This window comes from Triticum aestivum, chromosome 5A (genome assembly GCF_018294505.1).
Source record: "Triticum aestivum cultivar Chinese Spring chromosome 5A, IWGSC CS RefSeq v2.1, whole genome shotgun sequence".
NCBI classification, from domain to species: domain Eukaryota; kingdom Viridiplantae; phylum Streptophyta; class Magnoliopsida; order Poales; family Poaceae; genus Triticum; species Triticum aestivum.
Window position 1 is genome coordinate 75,947,149 of NC_057806.1, and position 6,054 is coordinate 75,953,202.

A 6,054-nucleotide genomic window follows, 5' to 3' on the forward strand; every position below is an offset into this window, starting at 1 on the left:
AGCAACGAGCGGGGAGAGAGTGTCCATGTACCCTTGTAGACCGAAAGCGGAAGCGTTTAGTAACGCGGTTGATGTAGTCGAACATCTTCATGATCCCATCGATCCAAGTACCGAACGGACGACACCTACGTGTTCAGCACATGTTCAGCACGATGACATCCCTCGACCTCTTGATCCAGTTGAGGTCGAGGGAGAGTTTCGTCAGCACGACGGCGTGGTGACGGTGATGATGAAGTTACCAGCGTAGGGCTTCGCCTAGGCACTACGACAATATGACTAAGGTGGAAAGCTGTGGAGGGGCAGCACCGCACACGGCTAAGAAATCAACTTGTGTGTCTATGAGGTGCCCCTCCCCCGTATATAAAGGAGGGGAGGAGAAGGGCCGACCTCAAGGGGCGCACCCAAGGGGGGATTCCTACTCCTAGTAGGAGTAGGTTTCCCCCTTTCCTAGTCCAAGTAGGAGAAGAAGGAAGGAGAGGGAGAGGGAGAAGGAAAGAGGGGGGCTGTCGATGTCAAAACCGGTGGATCTCGGGTAGGGGGTCCCGAACTATGCGTCTAGGATCGATGGTAACACGAGACGGGGGACACGATGTTTACCCAGGTTCGGGCCCTCTCTATGGAGGTAATACCCTACTTCCTGCTTGATTGATCCTGATGAATATGAGTATTACAAGAGTTGATCTACCATGAGATCATAATGGCTAAACCCTAGAAGTCTAGCCTATGAATATGGTAATGAATATATGTGGTCCCCTTTCCGGACTATCCCCCTCGGTTTATATAGACACCGAGGGGATCTAGGGTTTACATGGAGTCGGTTACATAAGAAGGAATCTTCGATCGCCAAGCTTGCCTTCCACGCCAAGTAGAGTCCAATACGGACACGAGTATGGTCTTCGATCTTCACAGCCCATCAGTCCGACCCATGGATAACAGGTCGGACGCCCGAGGACCCCTTAGTCTAGGACTCCCTCAGTAGCCCCTAAACCTGGCTTCAATGACGAGGAGTCCGGCGCGCAGATTTGTCTTCGGCATTGCAAGGCGGGTTCCCTCCTTCCGAACTCCAGAATAGTCTTAAGACGAAGTAAGTATCTCCGGACCTGTGTATATAATGGCAGAGAATATAATACCCCACGAGCCCAACTTGTTGATAACTGTTCATGACATCATATCATGCCTGCCCGGTTACTATTTCCAACCGTCGGCTAGTGAGCCGCCCCACGTCTTGGGGTGCTGTTTTACTGACACGTCTCATCAAGGCAGAGACCATGTGCCTTTATTTACGGGATTTTCATTAATGCAGGTGTGGGTAACCCAACCGTCCCCTGGGTACAACTCCTTGGTGATAGGTAAGTTCAGATACCCCGGGGGAGACGCCCACTATTCGGGGCCTTTATATAGAGACCCAGTCTTGTTTTCTTCCCTTGCGCTTGCTCCTTCCTCAACCCCAGCCACCCCAAGTTCCAACCCTAGGGTTCCAATCGCCACCAGCTCTAGTCATGTCCGGATCCAACCGTTAGGGCCGGTGGGTGGCTTCTTCTGTCATAGGGGAGGATATTGTGAAGCTCCGCGTAGCGAGGTATCTGACCCCGGAAATCTTTCATCGGCTTCCGGCGCAAGGGCAAGTCATACCGACCCTCAGATCTGGCGAGAGGGTAGTATTTGTATCCCACTTCCTTCACGGGCTAGGGTTCGTGCTTTACCCCTTCGTCCGGGGGCTCATGTTTTACTATGGGCTAGATTTTCACGATCTGGCCCCGGACTTTGTTCTCCTCATCTCGACATTTATCGTCACGTGTGAGGCCTTACTCCGGACTCCTCCGCACTTTGGTTTGTGGCTCAAGACGTTTGATGTGAGGCCGCTGGTGGCAGAGGAGGAGCAGGCAGAGTGCGGTAGCGTCATAATAGGCAAGCTGGCCAGCGCGGTTTGGCCCAAAGGATCTTTCGCCAAATCTTCCAACATATGGCAGAAGGGGTGGTTTTATATCAACGAGCTGCGGGGCCCCAAGTGGGTGGCTACACCTGCGTTCCGGCCCGGCCCTCCAATTCAGCTCTCTTCGTGGGTTAGTAAGGGATTGGACTGGGGATTCGTCAATGAAGTGCAGACTCTGCAAAGTCGCATCCGAAGCCTTACCGAGAAGGGCATCGATCTTGTGAACATCATTCAAATAATGCTAGTCCGCCGGATCCTGCCATGTCAGCGGCGGCCTCTTCGTATGTGGGAGTTTAACCCAGAAGGGCGGCAGACTCTACAGCACTTCTTCGACACTACGCATGAAGGAATGTGGAATTATATTTCGGGGAACGAGAGCAATAGCCGGACACCACCGAAGACGTTGGCCTTGACTGCAATCATCCGGACACTTCGGTAAGTACTCGATATCCGAGCACCTTCCATTAAGGCATCTCTTAACAAGATACTAAACAATCCGTCCCTGTACAGGACTGGATAAAGAAAGCGGTGCTAATCTAGTGTCCGGCGCCTCTTCCCGAAGGCCCTGCGATCGACCTGCTGACGAGAATGCTGATTCCGACACCATACCAGGTGGTTGTGTTCGGGGAAACCGAAAACCTTTTTCCCAAGGGCAAGAGTGCAGAGGGGGCCCTCCAGGGCAAGAAGAGGGTCGCCTCCGAAGATCAGGAGGGGAAGCCTTCCAAGAGAGGAAAAACACCGTCGTCGAGCGGCTTGGGCCGGGCGAGCGAGGCTCTCGTAGAGTTTGATGACGAGGACGAACCTCGAGGCAGACCGTAAGCGAGGCTGGGATACTTTAAACGCACCTCACTCTTTTCCTATTAGTGAAGTAATCATCCAATATATGTTCGTCCACGCAGGTTAACGCCCGGTGCTTCTCAATCGTCCTCCTCCTCGGGAGATCTTCTTTCGGAGATGATGGAGAGTGGCACGCCTTCTCCGGCCACATTGCCCAATAGGGGAGATGATACCGAGTTATCGTCCCGACGGGCTCCTCCTGAACACCAAGTAGTACAGGAAGCGAAGAAGGTGTTACCCGAAGGTGGTGCCTCTATCACTCGGGGTTCCAGGATCATGACTAGCGTCCCCGAACCATCCGGTTTACAGCCGGAGACGATTCTGGAGGCAAGTAAGCGGGTTCCTCCATAGGGATGTCGTACTCCGACGACGGTTTCCGAAGACACAAAAGCGCCGGACATGCTGACGGGCTTGCTACGCCGAGCATCCATTTCAGAAGAGCACCGTACCTTGATGGCTACCATGGTCAAAAGGGTTCTATCCGCGAAGAGTGGATTGAACGAGGCCTTCACGAGCCTTCTAAGAGGTTTTGAGGTTTGTGATGTAGTTTTGTCAATTCAATTTTATTGACAGAATGCACCTGTTGTATATGCAGTAGCCCATGAGACTCGGAATGTATTCCGAAGGAAGCGATCGGAGGATCAAAGAGATATGCTCAAGTATTAACCTTGGTTTAATTTGAAATACAGGCTGCTTCCCCTCCTGTGGCTGCCCAGAATACGGAAGTGGCCGAACTACAGCAAAAGCTGGATATTGCGGAGGATGACATTGCATTGATCAACAAGTGTCTTGACGACTCGCAAGGTATGTATTTCGAGCATTCTTTACACCAGTGTGCTTGACACGGGAAAGTGCTTTATATGAAATGCAGATGGTGCTACCGCCGTTGTCACACCCTAGCTAGTTCATGCATTAGAGTGTTGCATCATGTCTACTCTTTCATCAGAAACTTGAAATGGGGATGCCAGAACCCCCAGCCCCCTCTGAAACAACTAGGGTTTACTAAAAATATTTCAATGAACCTGAAATGCCCTTCTAAAATGTCCATCATTTTTGTCTTGGTTCAGAACCTCTGCCAAAAGTGTTGCACAATTTTCTAGGTCATCTTAGGGTCTTTGAATTAAATGATAAGTATTTGAATTTGGGCATTTAAAATTATATAAAATATTTCAAATGCTCAAATATCTCCAAACTAAAATGTTTCATGTTGGAAATAATCCAACTATGGACCAGAAGCAGTTTGGTGATTTTAGGAGTTGCCTAGGTATTTTTAATAATTCAACAAAGTTGCAGAAAAATAGAAAAAGAAAAAAAACAGAAAGGAGACTTACCTGGCGCCTGCAACCGGCCCACCTGCCGGCCCAGCCCAGCGCCGCGCCAGCGAGCTGCTTGCCGGCCAGGCAGGCAGGCAGGTGCCCGACGGCGGCCGCAGCGTGCGCCACGCAGCTGGCCGTCGCCCTGCTTCACCTCCTCGCCTCGTTGCTGGCTTGGGTGAACTCCACGTCGAGCCGTGAACCCCCAGGACACCTCCATTCTCCCCCAACTCCTCTCCCTCGCTCTACCACGCCATGGCCGACAACATCGCCGCCACCCCCTCGCCGTAGCCACGCTCTCCGTCAACCCCACGCCGCGCCACCGTGTCCAGGAGCTCCGCCACCCTCCTCTCCTTCGAGCAAGCCGAGCCCCGAGCGCTCGCATGCCCCGAAGCCACCGCACGGACCTCGACCGAACCGCCGTCGCCGGAGATCCCCTTCAACGCCGTCGCCGCATCAGCTCGTCCCCGACCCCGCCGGTGGCCTCTACGGGTGCTCTGTGAGCCTAGCTACCTCTCCTACTCTTCCTCTCTCGCCCCCGAGCCGTGTAGCCACCGCACGAAGATCACCCGCACGCACCGTCGTGGATCTCGTCGCCGACGTGCTCCCGGCCATCCTCCGGCCACCTCTCGGTGTCCAACGCACTCACCACGCTGCGTTGAGTCCAACCGTGCACTCCCCGCACCTCACCGCACACCCTAGCCTCGAGTTCGTCCTCAACCGAACTCCGGTGGCCGCCTAGGTCGTCGCCGGCGCCAACTCCGGCCACCCCGACCCCAACTGACTCCACCAAGAGCCGCGGCTCGTCCTCAGCTCCACGTAGATGCCCTCCGCGCCCCATTTGGTGGCCGGAACGGCCAAAACCACTTCCGCCGCCGCGTCGGGCTCGCCGGCGGCTAAACGCCGGTGCAGCCGTGTTGACTTTGACCACGGGTGGGCCCCGGTTGACTCTGTTGAGTCAATGACAGGTGGGGCCCCCTTCTGCTAATTATCCAGATTAGTTTAAACTAAATTAAATTAGTTAATTAGCCACTGACACCCTGGACCCACGCGTCAGGTTTGACCTGGACCGGGTCTGTTGACTTGCTGAGGTCAGCATGACCTCATGCTGACGCAGTAAACCTTTTCTGGAATTAAAATAATTCTAAAATGATTTATAAATTCCAGAAAATAGCCCAAACTTCAAAAATTCATATAAATTCAACCGTAGCTCCAAATCAAACAAATTATATATGAAAAATGATCAGAAAAATCCAACCTATCCATCTGTACTAGTTTCATGCATGTTTAAACAAGCTAACTTGAGGTTTAGTGCAGAACAAGATAAAACACTTTAAAGGGCCATTTATGAGTTTGAAATTTGAATCTTTGGTTCAAATTGATTCAAACCCATCTGGTTCTAGTTGCATTAGCCCAACACACTCATATTGCCATGTTTCATGCATGCATCATATTGTCGCACATTGTTTGGTGATGGTTGTGTATCGGTGTTCTTTGCGGCAGGTTCTGCCTCCGAGGAGTACCGTGACTACCCTAGCGAAGAACCGTATCCGTGCATCGATCCATCAGGCAAGCAACCAACCATTTGATCATATCGATACAATCCCATGTTCTCGCTCTTGCTCTCTTTTACTGCATTAAGACAACGCGTTTCAAACTGCTGTGTGCTACGGTAGTTGAACCCATTTCCTCTGCATGACCTGTCATTGCCACAGTAATTAGATGAAACCCACTAGCATGTGTAGGAATTGATTGAGCCATATGTATGTGTTGTTCCTACCTTGCTATGCCTGCTATGCTTAGAGTCGTGTCAGGTCTGGTTCATCTGGGTGATGGGCTAGAGTGAAATGATCATGTCGGTAATGAGAGTGATGTGGTGAACACGATTTGGTAAAGGTATCGATGAGAGGCCATGTAGGAGTACATGGTGGGTTGTTTCATTGAAGCCGACCTTAAGCACTGAGATCTGTA